Genomic DNA, 17,416 nt, shown 5'->3' on the forward strand with positions numbered 1-17,416 from the left:
CTATTCGGATAATGTTAGCAATTGCTGCATATTACGATTACGAAATACGGCAGATGGATGTCAAAACCGCTTTCTTAAACGGCGTTTTAACAGAAACTATGTTTATGACACTGCCCGAGGGTTTTGAGGATCCAAAGAATCACTAGTAGAAAAACCCCCTTTTGCAGCCCCCTTGTTGCAGCGTACAAAGATTAATACGCTTCAACAACCTGTAGGTCAACGCGGGTCAAACCCTTTAAAGGGTTATTGCAGCGTACAAATTAATTGCCCCCTGAAAAAGAGTTTGTTGCAGCGTACATAGTAAAAGCCCCCTGCAATAGACCTTTCATTTTGCAGCGTACATAGTAAAAGCCCCCTGCAATAGCCCGGGTAAAAAATTAGTTTGCTGCAATATTGGTTTTTCTTTTCTTTCCTCTCTATCCTCCTCTCTATCCTTTTCTTTCCTCCTACGAAATTCACTGACGAGTCCCTCCTCCTACGAACTTCCTCAGTCCCTCCTCCTCCTACGAACTTCGTTTCTTCATGATTTCCTCTCTCCTTCCTGCAGTTATGCTCTCAACCTCTCACCATATGTACTAGGTAAGTTCTTCAAATTTTACATCTTCTATTTCTCTGTAGAATTTAAATTTATACAAGTTGTTCCATTATTGGCTTAGTGACTAAAAATTTTCGATGAATTTAATTGTATATTAGGGTTTTCTTTTCTATAATTTGGGGCTGAATTTGATTTTTAGAATTTTCGATTTTGTTAGGGTTTTTGGTGTTTCAGATTCGCTTCTCTCAATTTCTGCATTGTCTAGGGTCTTGGTATTTTAAATTCGAAATTTAGGGGTTTTAGTTGTTTCAAATTCCTACCTTCTGTCAATTTACGAATTTTCTAAGTCTAGGTACTTTTAGGGGTTTTTGGTGTTCAGATTTTATCTTCTTTTGATATCTGAAAATTCTTTTCCTGCTCTTAAGATTCGCAGCAACCTGAAGATTCATGATATCTGGTCGAGGATTGGATTCTCTAGCAAGATGTAGATGGTAGGCTCAGTATGTTGTTGAAATGGCTGCGAATACTCAGTATGTTCAGTATGCTGTGGGGTTATTCTTGGGTTATTTTGCGTTTGTGATCATGGTAGAAAACTTACAAGTTAGAGTATCTAGTTTTGATGAATCAGTAGGGATTACTGGATTAGTATCAGCCATATTTGTTTTGGTTCTGAATTTCTTTGCTTTTCCACTCTCTCCCCTTCAGAGTTTTCTTGTATGGAAGCTAGAGCAGTTGTGTTACAAAGTATTTTAGCACTATCAACACCTCTGCCATGGTCATATATATTGTTCATTATATTGAGGGAAATTATATTCAAAATGCTGGAATATTCCCGTTTTTATTGGGTTCTCAGGCATTTCCCCCCTTTTTTGCATATGTTTCTGGGATTTTTCTTAGGTTGATTTGCTTTTGTTGAATTTTCTCTCTGGGATCTGAATTGGTTACCCAACAGTAATAAATAGTTTCTCTGGGATCTGCTGGTATTTTGGTTTGGTTTTCTCATTCAAGATGTATCATTGTAATTGTTTCATGTTTGGCTGTAGTAGATGTTCGAAATCCCATATGTTTGACATGATTGCACTAGCAAATTTTGGAACGAAATAGAATGTTCTCCAAATGTATATATATTAGGAATTCCATTTATTGATACAATAATTGTTTGTTCCTTTCAAGGTTGGTTTTCCTGGAAAAATATTCATTCAATTGAGAAACAAACACTGTGTTCTTCTTCAATGGGAAGGTGGAAAATCGGACTCCATATCTCTTCAAGGAGATACAGACTTGGATCATGAAGAGGTTTCATGCCAATCCAAGCACAAGCATTGAACTGAAATATCTGTCAGGGCTGTCTATTGGGGAATCAGAACTTTCATCCCTTTTCTTAGGAATCAGAACTTCAGTTAAGGTTATTTATCTATCAGGAAACCTTTCTTTCTGAAACTTTCATTAATTTAATCTTTGAACTTGCAGAGTGATCATCTAAACCTGGTCATCGTACACTTGAAGGATTTGAGCTCATTGTGTTCTGTACTTTAAGGAAACTGTTAGAGAACTTCATCCAAGTTTGTCGTAGTCTGAAGAATCACATAGCATAATTACTGATACACTTAAGCAGCTGGAGTCTGCTGTATTCAGATTGCGAGAGCTTAAGCTTCAGAGATGCAGAAGGTATGGAAAATGTTTTTTTTTGCAATTGTTTCTTGTTATTTTTATATCTTAGTTACTCATCCCTCTTTGCTCCACCCAGACCCAGGAGCAACAAAATCGCGCTAAAACCAGCATACTGGAACCTCTTTTCCACACAACTTCAACAATGTCAGCAGCAGTGGAGCAAACTCCGCAACCCTTCATTCTTCGCCTTCAATAATCCCTCGTCTCCTGCTCCAAGGTCCCCTCCCGCATTTCTTTCAAACTTCTAAAATTTATGATCAAATTTATGCAAATGACTGAATAAAACTCTTTTAACAATGTTTACTATGTACACTTTACTGAGTTTTTATTGCAGGCAGTTGAAGCTGGTGATTTTCGTCAATCGGAATAAGTAATATCTGGGATTGTTGAGTTTCTCAGCTCAATTTCTGATGCTGCTGTTTCAGATTTTGACGATAAAGAAACCCAGAACAATTCAATCGTTGTTCTCTCTCATATTCACTCTTTCCTTTGAAACCCTTCTCTTGATCAGGTATTTATCTCACTATATTCTCTCTAGTTTGGGGTTTTTAGGGTTGTTTGTGAATTTGTGTGAATAGGGTTTTGTGTAATTTTGAAGATTGAAGCACCCAATTTTGTTGTGGGTTTGTTTTTTGGATTTTGATGGGTTTGGTCAATGGTGCTAAAGAAAACAACCATTTTATAAATTACAACTAGCTTCATGTGTGAGAAGTGAAACATTGTTAGAAGTGTTGGGGTTATGCATCATCTATGGCAACTACATTAGGGGGTGGATTGAGTAGCCATGCCCTAGATGTTTCGGGTTAGGGCACCGTCTAGTGCAATACACCCACTGCTGCTGCTGTACCTGCTACGCAACTCACAGCAAAACACAACACAATGATAGAGGAAAGATTGTAACTTTGATAGATAGAGTGTAAGTTTACAATTACAGCTCTGAGAACATTCGAGAGGTTCTCCACTCTCCCACCAATCTACTTAATAAATCTCAAGATGTTTTTTTCCAGCCTCTCTTCCCTTCCCTTTTAATTACAAAAACTCTCACAATAAATTTAACTGTGTGGCTTCTGATGGTTTCTAACAGGCTATTGTCGATGCCCTTTCATTTGAGTTGCCCAAAGCTATTTCCAAGTTTGCAGGAGTGTCCGAGAGGTGTCGTGGGATCGTTAAAACTATTTTTGATCATTTCTTGACAAAATGTAGCATATTTTGGAATTAGTATGTGTTTAAAATTATCCAACCCCAGGCTAAAATGACATTTTCGCTCCCAACTTTGAACTTAAGAACCTAATAGCTCATTTTAAACTTATTATATGATAAATATGCTTAGTTTTAAGTTTCTAAGACTTATTCTAATCTATTTATGCACATTTAATACTTGTTTTATCGTTGTAGGTCATATTTAGGATAAAATAAGGCATTTTCGCTCCCAACTTTAAAATAAAGAACCTAAGGACTTATTTTAAACTTATTACATGTTTAATATGCTTAGTTTTAAGTTTCTAAGACTTATTCTAACTACTTATACACATTTAAGGCTTGTTTGGTCGTTATAGGACATATTTAGGCTAAAATGACATTTTCGCTCCCAACTATGAACCAAAGAACCTAAGGACTCATTTTAAACTTACTAAATGTTTATATGCTTATTTTTAACTTTCTAGTACTCATTCCAATCCATTTATGCACATTTAAGGCTCATTGTGTCGTTATAGGTCATATTTAGGCTAAAATGACATTTTCGCTCCCAACTTTGAACTTAAGAACATAATGACTCATTTTAAACTTATTATATGATAAATATGCTTAGTTTAAGTTTCTAAGACTTATTCTAATCTATTTATGCACATTTAATGTTTGTTTTATCGTTATAGGTCATATTTAGGCTAAAATGAGGCATTTGCGCTCCTAACTTTGAACTAAAGAACCTAAGGACTCATTTTAAACTTATTACATGATTAATATGCTTAGTTTTAAGTTTCTAAGACTTATTCTAACTACTTATACACATTTAAGGCTTGTTTGGTCGTTATAGGACATATTTAGGCTAAAATAACATTTTCGCTCCAAACTATGAACTAAAGAACCTAAGGACTCATTTTAAACTTACTAAATGTTTTATATGCTTAGTTTTGACTTTCTAGAACTCATTCCAATCCATTTATGCATATTTAAGGCTCATTGTGTCGTTATAGGTCATATTTAGGCTAAAGTGCCATTTTCGCTCCCAACTTTGAACTTAAGAACCTAATGACTCATTTTAAACTTATTATATGATTAATATGCTTAGTTTTAAGTTTCTAAGACTTATTCTAATCTGTCTATGCACATTTAATGCTTGTTTGATAGTTATAGGTCATATTTAGGCTAAAATGAGGCATTTTCGCTCCTAACTTTAAAATAAAGAACCTAAGCACTCATTTTAAACTTAATACATGTTTAATATGCATAATTTTAACTTTATAAGACTCGTTCCAATCTATTTATGCACCTTTAAGGCTCATTAGGTCGTTGTAGGTCATATTTAGGCTAAAATGACATTTTCGCTCCCAACTATGAACTAAAGAACCTAAGGACTCATTTTAAACCTACTAAATGTTTTATATTCTAGTTTTAACTTTCTAGGACTTATTCCAATCCATTTATGCCCATTTAAGGCTCATTGTGTCGTTTTAGGTCATATTTAGGCTAAAATGACATTTTCGCTCCCAACTTTGAACTTAAGAACCTAAGGACTCATTTTTAAATTATTATATGATTAATAAGCTTAGTTTTGAGTTTCTAGGACTTATTCTAATCTACTTATACCCATTTAATGCTTGTTTGATCGTTATAGGTCATATCTAGGCTAAAATAAGGCATTTTCGCTCCCAACTTTAAAATAAAGAACCTAAGGACTCATTTAAAACTTATTACATGTTTAATATGCATAATTTTAACGATCTAAGACTCGTTCCAATCTATTTATGCACCTATAGGGTCATTGGGTCGTTATAGGTCATATTTAGGCTAAAATGACATTTTCGCTCCCAACTTTGAACTAAAGAACCTAAGGACTCATTTTAGACTATTAGGACATTGTCATTAGTTTCTTGAATGTTAAAATGTGATATTTAATTTGTATTTAATCTAATGTTTAATTTAAATTTCTGTTTTTGTAAAGGTCTACACTCCGAGGATTGCGCCTTATGCGAGGAATTTGATGTGGTTCGTGAGCAATGGGCTAAGTTTTTTACCAGCAAGTATTTATTATTGGCTTTAGCGCGCTTGATCGAGTTGGTTTAGTTGTTATAGAATAAATTTTATATTAAAATGTATGTTTATGTTGAAATTGGAACATATATTTAAATGTAATATGTGCACTTTGGTTTTGGGATATATAGTATACAAAACTCCAGTTGTTGTTTTTATATTTGTTATACAGGTTGCGTTATTCTATTATTGTTTTGACAGGTTTCTATATTTGGTTCAAGGCACTCTAGGTATCCCTAAACAAAATTAGAATTTTCCCGCCAAAAGTGCTTTGTTGCAGCGTACATATATATTGTACGCTGCAACAAGGGAAAAAAATTTCGCAAAATTCCAGACTTGTTGCAGCGTACAAATAAATGTACGCTGCAAAAAGTTGAGTCTTTTGCAGCGTACATATATATGTACGCTGCAACAAGTCCAAATTTTTGCCAATTTTTTGGCACTTGTTGCAGCGTACATACATATGTACGCTGCAAAAAACCCCTTTTAGCAGCGAACATTGTACGCTGCAACAAGTTCAGACTTGTTGCAGGCCCCCCAGTTGCAGCATACGATGTACGCTGCAACAGGGGTCTAAAAGCCCGCTGCAATAAGGGTTTTTTCTACTAGTGAATGCTAATAAGGTATGCAAGCTTAAGAAATCCATTTGCAGATTAAAGCAAGCATCAAGGAGCTGGAATATACGTTTTGATGAAGCAGTCAGTGACTTTGGCTTCGTCAAGAACGCAGACGAATCTTGTGTGTACAAGAAGGTCAGTGGGAGCAAAATTGATTTTCTAGTATTATATGTCGACGACATATTACTTATCGGAGATGACATTCCTATGTTGAACTCTGTCAAGATTTGACTTGGGAAATGTTTTTCGATGAAGGATCTAGCTAGGAGAAGCACAGTACATACTGGGCGCGCATCAAGATTTACAGAGATAGACCTAAAAAGATGATTGGACTTATTTAAAACACTTATATCAATAAGGTGCTTGAAAGGTTCAATATGGCAGACTCCAAGCGAGGCTACCTACCCATGTCTCATGGAATGACTCTAAGTAAGACTTAGTGCCCAAAAACACTGGATGAGCATAAACGAATGAGTGGGATTCCATATGCATCATTGATTAGTTCAATAATGTATGCTATGATATGTACACGCCCGGATGTTGCGTACGCACTCAATGCTACGAGCAGATACCAGTTAGACCCAGGAGAGGCACATTGGACTGCTGCCAAGAATATTCTAAAATACCTGAAAAGGCACAAAGACGATTTCCTGGTCTATGGTGGAGATGATGAATTAATTGTTAAAGGCTATACGGACGCACGTTTCCAAATCGACAAGGATGATTTTAGATCACAGTCTGGGTTTGTCTTCTGCCTCAATAGAGGTGCAGTAAGCTGGAAAAGTGCTAAGCAAAGCACCATTGCGGATTCTACAACTGAAGCGGAGTACATTGCTGCACATGAAGCAGCAAAGGAAGCTATTTGGCTAAGGAAGTTCATAAGAGAACTTGGTGTAGTCCCCTCCATTAAAGGACCAATGGCTCTATATTGTGACAATAACGGAGCTACTGCACAGGAGAGATTCTAGACTCATAGGCAAATTCTTAAGACCAAGCTTAAGAAAGGCGAGCCCGTAAGTCTACATGTTCTCAAAATGATTAGACTCATTGAGAATATGAATCGGCTAGATCAACAGTTCTCTCAGGAAATGGTTGTAGACACCATCCTCCACTCTCTTCATAGCGGGTATGACCAGTTCAAGCTGAACTACAGTATGAATAGTCTGGAAAAAACGCTCACTGAGCTTCATGGTATGCTGAAGACCGCTGAAAAGACGCTCAAAAGTGATAATAAAGATGTGCTTATGGTGAGTGGGGGTAAGTTCAAGAAATCTGGTAAGAAGAGGAATGCTAAAAAAGGTGGCAAGAAGGCCAGCCCAACTAAGCTAGCTGGCGGCACCAAGTCTGAAAAGAAGAAGGTGAGTCAACCAACTTCTGAACCTGAATGCTTCTACTGCAAGAAGAAGGGGCATTGGAAGAGAGATTGCTTGAAGCTTAAGGAAGATCAGAAGAACGACACGGTCGTTCCATCTTCAGGTATTTTCGTTATAGACTGTATACTTGCTAATTCAACTTTTTGGGTATTAGATATAGGTTGTGGCTCACACTTATGTTCCAATTCAAAGGGACTAAGAAGAAGTAGAAGGTTAAGCAAGGGTGAAGTCGACCTACCACTAGTGGAAAAAATACCTGTTGAGGGGGGCATTTTGGGTTTATTGAGGCGAACAAGGCCCGCTGCGACAGACGTAGCTTCAACAGCTCAGTGATCTGTTGAGGCGGGCTTTGTTCGCCTCAACAGGTGATCTGTTGTGGGGGGCTTTCAAAAGCCCGCCTCAACAACCTCTACAGAAACGCGAAAAATAAGGACCTGTTGAGGGGGGCATTTAAGAAGCCCGCCTCAACAGCCTCCTCTGTTGAGGCTCACTTCTTAAATGCCCCCCTCAACAGGTCCTTATTTTTGCGCCAAAAATTCATATGTTGTTGAGGCGTACATTAAAAGCCCCCTTCAACAACATTAATTTTTTTTTTCCAAATTCTTTTAAAATATAAAATAGGCGGCAATAACCACAACTAGATATATACTCCATTGAGTATTGAAACCTGTACCCAATCAACACCAAAATAGCAAAGGTATGAATCTGCTTATCTTTGATAAATAAATCATTACATTAACTTCATTTATATTAACCCAACAGAGCAAAGCGTATATATAGTACGTATGTTTACAATTTTTAAACACCTAGCTAGTCTAACAAATTACAACTAATATTAACAACTAAAGACAAAAGGCTAGAGAGCTAATCTAACAAATGTCTCTAATCCAGCCACTTAGGTCCCTTTAGATCATGCATTACAAACCTTAAGTAAGGTCGTGTTGACTTTCTTCCAATCGACTCGATCCCTAGCCTGCAAGTTGCATGGAAGGAAAATATATATGAGTACCAAAGTTTACACTCACGATATTGTCTTTACATTCCATTGAAGCATAAAATTAAAAGATATAGTTGCAGACTATAGAGATAATTAAGTATGTTGTTGACCTATAACGACCCAATGAGCCTTAAATGTGCATACGTAGATTAGAATGAGTTTTAGAAAGTTAAATCTATGTATATTAGTCATGTAATAAGAATCAAATGAGTCCTTAGGTTCTTTAGTTCAAAGTTGGGAGCGGATATGTCATTTTAGCTCTAAATATGACCTATAACGACCCAATGAGCCTTAAATGTGCATACGTAGATTGGAATGAGTTTTAGAAAGTTAAAACTATGCATATTAATCATGCAATAAGAATCAAATGAGTCCTTAGGTTCTTTAGTTCAAAGTTGGGAGCGGAAATGTTATTTTAGCTCTAAATATGACCTATAACGACCCAATGAGCCTTAATTGTGCATACGTAGATTGGAATGAGTTTTAGAAAGTGAAAAGTAGAGGTAAAATTTGACTCAAGTAAAAGTAGTGTTTCTCGGATGATGGAGAAGATCTTGTTAATAAATTTGGAGGGGGGGCTTGAACCTTAAAAGATGATCAGTTTTTCATTAAAGAAAGGTTTTAACTGCTGCTAGGTCTTTTTCAGAGAGAGGAATGGAGAAGAATTGTGTGTAATAACCAGGCTTCTATTGAGAACTTATTCGTCACTTGATCCCTGATGCATCAGAGATTGCTAACAGCTTACAAGCTAATTAGTTGGAATGTGGATTGCGATCCTTTTGGTTCTTTGTATGGATCTAGGGATGAAAGTTTACACATTCATAATTCTTTGCCCTTTTGGCTCTAGAATGTGGTTTTCTATACTGCAGATGACTGAATTTCCTGGACCTATACGGACCAGTGACTACTGAAATTGGGGGAGGAGGTCAAGATTTCTAGAAAAAGAAATACAAATAAAAACACCACTTATTATAAACTTTATGGTATGCTATTTTCTAAATTCATTTATGGGATCTGTCTGAGCATGCATGAATGGCAGTTTTCTGCTCAGTGGAAGAATTGGCATGCTATTCATACACATTGTAGTCAGATTTCAGAACAGCTTCTAGGTGCTCAGTAGAACAGATGCAGGCTCTGAGTAACCTATGCATATTTTGTAGTTTGTGGACTATTTGTTGTCATTTTAGTTCAGCTTGTATTCCTCTTGTATATGAAGAGTCTCTTACACAAGCCCTCTTAGCAGTGTAATTGACAAACTGAAGCCAGGTTGTTGTACGCCTGGAGTATGCAGGGGATTTGATTCCACTGTTAACTTCAGTTCCCAAAAAAACATAGCATATAGTAAAAGGTGTGACAATGTCATGTATAAAAAATCAAATACGACTACACCTAGCATTTTCCTTTCATGCAAGACCAGCATATTAGTATTCAGTAGCAAGACCAGCAGATCAGTATTCACAGCAGTATTCACAGCAGCAGCAAGACCAGCATATTAGTATTCAAAGCAATAAATTAGCAAATCCAGCAGACTTGTAATTATGGAAAAAATTAAAGAACTTTACCAAATCCATGAAGATATAAATGCTTCCATCTTTGTGTCTAAACAACCTAAGTAAATAAATACTCGGTTGTAAAAAACTTAGCCCATAGCTCACGAACCACATCTATTTCCTCATCGGTATAAGGCGCATTTCTTGGAGTGTAAGCCTGAAATAAGTAACATGATAAGTAATGCTACTTGTAAATTAAGAATTCTACTACGTACAAGTACTAGTATTAGTAGTTCAACTAACATATGGTAAAAGAACGAACATTATCTAACCGCTCATCAGAGTTATGGTGTAACGTGACTATTTCATGCATGAACTTCATAATGTAATAGCCACACTCGCGGGCACCGACTTGTTGAGCACACTGATTTGGAAACAAATCATAAATTATATATCCAAGTAGTTACCCAAAAAAAAGTAAAGCTAATTAGTAAGCATGATACCTTTACAGGGAAGCCTTTCAACCCCTGCGTAGTCGCTCTATTCGGACAAATCCCATCATTAAATTTGTACAGTTGGTATGCCCTGAAAGTTGAGTAAAACTTCATGAATCTGATTCGGCACGAAAAGAAATAACTTAAAAAGAAATGAAAGTAACTTACAAACACAAGATTCCATATTTTGACAGTATGCTGCACAAAAGTAATCATTGTTACACATGTTGAAAACTAATTGTTCAATTAAAAAAAACTAAGATTTGGTTTTAAGTCCAAACCTTGGTCTGATGGCTGATTCTTCTATTGCAAAATGAGGAATAGATGGATATAAGGAAGACAGGGTTGAATAGCTTGGTCTGAAGTTCTCGAAGAAGCATAAAACAGAACAGCTACATAGTCCTGATTGAGGCTGTACACCAAATGCAGCGCTTTTTGCAATGATGCTTCATCTACCTTGAAAATTAGAAGTAAGCAAACGCTATTAGATTTAGTTGAAAAGTAACAGAAAGGAAAAAGCTCCACATAAAATAACATAGCTATAGAAGCTCCTAATTTGGTTATCAAAGTCCTTTCTTACGTTAAGTATCAAACCACAGTTTGTTTCCATGCAACAGGATGGATAACTGAATGAGCCCCTATGCATGCAACTATGCAAGGGTTAAGCTACAAGCACCTTGCACTACTCATACTCAGCCATATTCAAAAGCCTTGTAAGTAGAACTAGTTAATATGAGACTGGTCCTCGGCAAAGCAAGAGGCACGGAGGTTGGCTGCGGACTGTGCGTACATTTTCAAATTTTGACAGGTGCTCGACGACCTGGCTTGATTAAATTTTTAACCAGGAAACAAAAAAAGACTAAAAAAATCTCTAGGGGGGCAGACTAGTTTTTTTTCACACCGTTAACATAATACTTGCAATAAAGAAGTGTTTACAATCTGCGTTATTATCAGATACTGTAGCAGGCTATATCAGGTACACCAGTTGGTTGCATCAGGTACACCAGCTGGTTGAGCTGCTGCGAGCCCAAACCACAGACCGATAAATCCAACCTTGACCAAAAATGCCATAACAACTAGTACAGGCAATGCAACCAAGTAGAAGGTGACAAAGTTTATTGTTGCACCTATTTTAGTCCTTGTTGAACCTGTCAAAGCCCCACAGGCAGCTGTCTATGGACAGTTTCCGATCTCACAAAACCCCAGAATAGGAACTCAACAACAGCAAGAGCAATATTGTAGCAGAATAAAAATGGAACTAAAAGAACTTGAAAATCAAAGTAGCAGCAACAACAGTCTCCACTGTCATACATCAGAATATTGTAGATATATCACAAGCGTGTACAAAAAACATCACAATATACTATAGTGAATACATCAAGCTATGGTAAGTTTAGAGCCTATAAAGCTACAATCCAATACCAACGATTAGTTTACATCATTAATAAACTATCAATATTACAATGAACACATGAGTATATTTTATGCATACATATTTTCAACAGGTTCATATCGATTCGCTCCACTTAAAAGTTCAAACACTTCAATTCATATGCATACTTTGGATCGAGCTACTCACATAGCTTACATAAACCATCACCAAAAAAGAGGCCTTCATCATTTAGACACAAAACCCATATCACTAACTTCTATTTTGTAACTGAACTAGAAAAATTTAACCTAACTTCTATTTTGTAACTGAACTAGAAAAACCACAAATATCAAACCCTAATTTGTAAATTCATCCAATATTGAAACATTAGTCTAAATTCTCTGCATAATCAACTCATTATGCTCAACTAATTGAAGAGAAACTGAATTTTAAGACCAAGCAAAACAAGAATCAATTATAAACTAACCTTGATATATTGCGTCACTGTGTGAAACAGAGTCAACCGAGATAGGGAAGACGACGGTCGGCGGCGACTGTTATGGAAGAGGAGGGAAGGAAGGTGGTGGTGATGGTGGTGGAGCCGCACGGTGAGGAGCGGTGAGGAGCGGCGACTGTTCTTGCTTTGTTCGAATAGAGATTTGGGGATTAATTGCCCAGTTCATGTTATCTGTTTGGCGGTGAGAGAGGGGTGTTTTAATTGATTTAAATTTTGTGAATATCTATTGAAGCGAACAACACGAAGCCCGCCCCTTTAGAATACCACCTATTGAGGCGGGCTAACTAAAGCCCCCTTCAACAGGATCTGTAGAAGCGAACCTAACAAAGGCCCGCCCCAACCACATGCTTAAACTTTTGACCCGCGTTGACTAAGGGGTTATTGAGGCTCACTTATATATGCCCCCCTCAACAAGGGGGCTACAACAGGGGTTTTTTCCACTAGTGTACGAGTGGAAAATGGAGCACAGATTGCTGCATTAGCTGTAGGAACTTATTATTTGCCGTTGCCCTCTGAGATAGTTTTGGAACTGGAAGAATGTTTTCATGTTCCAAGTCTTACTAAAAACATCATTTCTGTTTCTTGCTTAGATGCTAAGGGATTTTCCTATTTAATAAAAGACAATAGTTGCTCACTTTATTTTAAAGAGAAGTTTTATGGATCTGTTAGATTAGTCAATGGCCTTTATTTATTAGATCACGACAAACAAGTTTATAACATAAATCTCAAAAAGGCCAAAAAGAATGATTCAGATGTCACCTATCTGTTGCATTGTCGTTTAGGCCATATTAACATAAAGCGCATAGAAAGACTTCAAAAGGAAGGAATTCTAGAACCATTTGACTTAGAGGATTATGGTAAGTGCGAATCATGTTTACTTGGCAAAATGACAAAGCAACCTTTCTCAAAAGTTGGAGAGAGCAACTGAACTATTGGGTTTAATCCATACAGGCAAGTCCACGATGTGGATTATGATGAAACCTTTTCACCTATTGCAATGCTAAAGTCTATTCCGATAATGTTAGCAATCGCTGCATATTACGATTACGAAATATGGAAGATGGATGTAAAAACCGCTTTCTTAAACGGCGTTTTAACATAAACTGTGTTTATGACACAACCTGAGGGTTTTGAGGATCCAAGGAATGCTAATAAGGTATGCAAGCTTAAGAAATCCATTTAGGGATTAAAGCAAGCATCAAGGAGCTGGAATATACGTTTTGATGAAGCAGTCAGTGACTTTGGCTTCATCAAGAACACAAACGAATCTTGTGTATACAAGAAGGTCAGTGGGAGAAAAATTGTTTTTCTAGTATTATATGTCGACGACATATTACTTATCGGAAACGACATTCCTATGTTGAACTCTGTCAAGATTTGGCTTGGGAAATGTTTTTCGATGAAGGATCTAGCTAGGAGAAGCACATTACATACTAGGCATCAAGATTTACAAAGATAGACCTAAAAAGATAATTGGACTTAGTCAAAACACTTATATCAATAAGGTGCTTGAAAGGTTCAATATGGCAGACTCCAAGTGAGGCTACCTACCCATGTCTCATAGAATGACTCTAAGCAAGACTCAGTGCCCAAAAACACTAGATGAGCGTAGACGAATGAGTGGGATTCCATATGCATCATTGATTGGTTCAATAATGTATGTTATGATATGTACATGCCCGGATGTTGCGTATGCACTCAGTGGTACGAGCATATACCAGTCAGACCCAGGAAAGGCACATTGGACTGCTGCCAAGAATATTCTGAAGTACCTGAAAAGGCACAAAGATAATTTCCTGGTCTATGGTGGAGATGATGAATTAATTGTTAAAGGCTATACGGACGCAAGTTTCCAAACCGACAAGGATGATTTCAGATCACAGTCTCGGTTTATCTTCTGCCTCAAAGGAGGTGCAGTAAGCTGGAAAAGTGTTATGCAAAGCACCATTGCGGATTCTACAACTGAAGCGAGTACATTGCTGCACATGAAGTAGCAAAGGAAGCTATTTGGCTAAGGAAGTTCATAGGAGAACTTGGTGTAGTCCCCTCCATTAAAGGACCAATAGCTCTATATTGTGACAATATGGAGCTATTGCACAGGTAAAGGAGCCTAGACACCACCAGAGAGTCAAGCATGTACTTCGTAGATTTCACCTTCTACGAGAGTTCGTTGAAAGAAAAGAAGTCGAGATAAGCAAGATTGGAACTGACGACAACATCTCAGATCCATTAACTAAACCTCTGCCGCAAGCGAAGCACAACTTGTACACTGCATCTATGGGAATCAAGCATGTTGGAGAATGGCTTTGATGTCCTTATTTAATGTTTTAAAGTTATAGAGCTTAATACTTTGTAAAACGTTATTGGTTAACCATTCATATAAATGAATAGAATTCATTTTCCATTTAATTTGTGGTTTATTAAATGATGAGTCCCTTCAATTTGACGATATATTCAAGATAGACTGTCAGGACCAATCCCGTGACTAAGAAATGTCTATCAAGTGAACTTGAATGTCAAAAGTTGAAAATGGACCCTGGTCGGAAGTTTTCTATAAAGGTGGATGCATAGAAAACGCTAGACGACTAGAATGCAAGATGACTAGTAGTTCTGTTTCTTGAACTATGTGGACATGGCAATGTCGCAATCATTTGCTTAGATACTTACTTTGAGAAGACTAGTATCGGACAGACCTATGAAAATTTACTGTAAGAGATTAAAATCTTTCATAAGTAAATTTCATTACATTATTAGACACTAATCCTCAATACCTGAGTGATTTGAGATTACTTGTTTGAGAACTAGTTACTTTGACGTTGTCAACCGTCGCACTGTAAAAAGAGGCTATAACGGCAACGTTCAGGTAATCACCTATCAAACGAAGTCTAACCTTAAGATCACAAGATTGGGATTGTCCTCCCATAAATCGGGATGAGATGCTGAAAGTTGTACAAGGCCACTCGGAGAGCTAGAAACTGTAAAATGTATGGTCGTGCACAGATGAATCATAGGCTATGATTATCTGTTTATTTGATCAGTTGAACTCTGAAACCGAGAAATACCTCTGGACATAATACGGATGACTACTCTTACCTTATGTTCATGAGCAAGCATCAAGCGACAAAGGAATTAGGCAATGCACACTTGTCCCTAAGGACAAGTAGAAGTATGCATTCAATGCTAAGTCTAATAAATGCGGTTCAGTATTAATTAATTATGCAAGTTAATAATTCAGTGAGATCAAGTGAGCTGAATGCCTAGCTAGAGGCCGCTTAAGTTCAAGTGGATTTAATAATATTAATCCACAACTTACTCTTGACTGAACCCGTAGGGTCACACAAATAGCACATGAATGGATCAAGTTTTTAAGTGAATTAAATACTCTATTTATGGAAATTCGGAATCGACGGATCTCGGTTCCAGTGGGAGCTGAAATCGTCAAAAGGAAAAATATGAATACTCCGGAAATGATGATATTGCCGGAAACAGAAATATGGATCATAACGAAAAATATAAATATTATCCAAGTCGTAGATGTTGCCGGAAACGGAAACATGGTATGTATAGGAAAATATTATCGGAAATAGAAATATTGTCGGAATCGGAAATATTACCGGAAACGGAAATATTACCGGAATCGGAAATATTGTCTGAATCAGAAATAAATTCCGGAATCGGTAATATTAAATATTTGTTCGAATCGGAAATAAATTCCGGAATCGGAAATATTAAATATTGTTTGAATCGGAAATGAATTCCGGAATCGAAAAACGAATCAGAAGCGCGACGTACGAAACTATCGTCGTACGAGCTTGCTAGACGCAAGGCCCAACACTGTAGGGGGGTTTTTGTATTTTTCCCCGTTTCCTACAAGGGGGGTTTTAGGAGACCGGTCGGATCGTTTAGAGAACCGTTTGAATTTTTGCACCTCGAAGGAGTCGCCACCAAACTTTATTTAAGGTCTTGTTCGGAAAGACCGCAAATGACTCTATTTTTGGATAAGGCCTTGAATCCTTGAAACGGATGGTTGAGATCCAGGCTCGGAAACGAAAATGCTTATTCGGCGAGCTTTAGAAATATTCAAGTACGTTGGCACAACATTAGTTCGAAAATTAACCCTAGATTAGACTATGTGGGTTTGAATTTTAGAGCAAAATAGAATTTCTAATTGTACGGTGGTCACTTTGCTTTAAAGATTGATTTAAGGAACCTAAGGCCGGTTTGTCCAAAAATATCTTCGTTAATCGTGATGTAACCTTTGTATTTTGTTGTATTTAGCATGTTGGTGATGAAAGCGATAAAGCACATAAAGCAACATCACAATACTAAATAAAGTGAGGAATTAGTAAATACAAGACCCCCTAGAAAAGCACTAGGGAGTAGGTCCACATTGCCTAGAAATGGACTAGGCAAGTAAAGATGCGGAATTGAAATTGCGGTATTGAAATTGCGGTATTGAAAGTGCGATATTGAAAGTGCGATATTGAAAGGTGCGATATTGAAATTGCAATATTGAAAGGTGCATAATTGAAGTTTGTACTTGGGCACATGAGTTTCGAACGCCAAGCGGCTCCTTAAAAATAAGTGCGCCCGACACGAATTCAAAGCCAAAAATCTCAACTTGGGAGAGGTTGCTCAACCCAAATATCCTAGATTTTGCATATTAAACTTGAAATTAAAAGCTTGAATATTGAAATGTTTGAACTTGAAATGATTGAAAGTTGAACTTGAAATGATCTTAGTTTAGGGAAATAACTATGAATAACCCTAAACATGGCAAGATCTTTGAAAATTGAAGACTTGAACTTGTATATTGAAAATGGAGTTTTGAATCTCAAAGACTAAACCTTTAAATGTTAAAAGGTGTTTATCTTTGATTACCCCATGTTTGATGGTGATTCTAGCCCAAGAGATGATTGTAAACAACTTGGACATCCTTGAATCTTTAAAAATTGTATTTTGGAAAACATGTGTGATTGTTGCAAGTGGTGTTTTTTATTGATTAAAAACACCAACTTGCTAATCATTTGGAAATCAAAGAAATATAGTAGATTAGAATGGGATTCGGATTTTCCTAGTTAGATTTAGGCAAGAGCTC

The 17,416-nt window shown here is 36.9% G+C and overlaps 3 long non-coding RNA genes across 5 annotated transcripts; 2 read left to right on the forward strand and 1 right to left on the reverse strand.

The window, feature by feature from the left end:
* Window positions 1–468: 468 nt before the first annotated feature.
* Window positions 469–2,405, forward strand: LOC130463788 (uncharacterized). 3 transcript variants are annotated; one of them, XR_008923934.1, is made up of 5 exons: window positions 469–579; window positions 961–1,065; window positions 1,709–1,831; window positions 2,006–2,203; window positions 2,283–2,405. It is a non-coding gene; the product is annotated as an uncharacterized lncRNA (long non-coding RNA). The 3 variants fall into 3 exon arrangements; XR_008923933.1 differs by having other exon boundaries at window positions 961–1,831; XR_008923932.1 differs by lacking the exon at window positions 469–579 and having other exon boundaries at window positions 840–1,831.
* Window positions 2,406–2,558: 153 nt separating this feature from the next.
* LOC130463977 (uncharacterized) lies at window positions 2,559–5,625 on the forward strand. The gene is made up of 2 exons (XR_008924264.1): window positions 2,559–2,717; window positions 5,370–5,625. It is a non-coding gene; the product is annotated as an uncharacterized lncRNA (long non-coding RNA).
* Window positions 5,626–10,035: 4,410 nt separating this feature from the next.
* LOC130464306 (uncharacterized) lies at window positions 10,036–10,925 on the reverse strand. The gene is made up of 5 exons (XR_008924687.1): window positions 10,711–10,925; window positions 10,598–10,627; window positions 10,439–10,520; window positions 10,258–10,359; window positions 10,036–10,152 (listed from the first exon to the last, which is right to left on the reverse strand). It is a non-coding gene; the product is annotated as an uncharacterized lncRNA (long non-coding RNA).
* Window positions 10,926–17,416: the final 6,491 nt, after the last annotated feature.

Source organism: Spinacia oleracea, chromosome 6, assembly GCF_020520425.1.
Source record: "Spinacia oleracea cultivar Varoflay chromosome 6, BTI_SOV_V1, whole genome shotgun sequence".
NCBI lineage: Eukaryota > Viridiplantae > Streptophyta > Magnoliopsida > Caryophyllales > Amaranthaceae > Spinacia > Spinacia oleracea.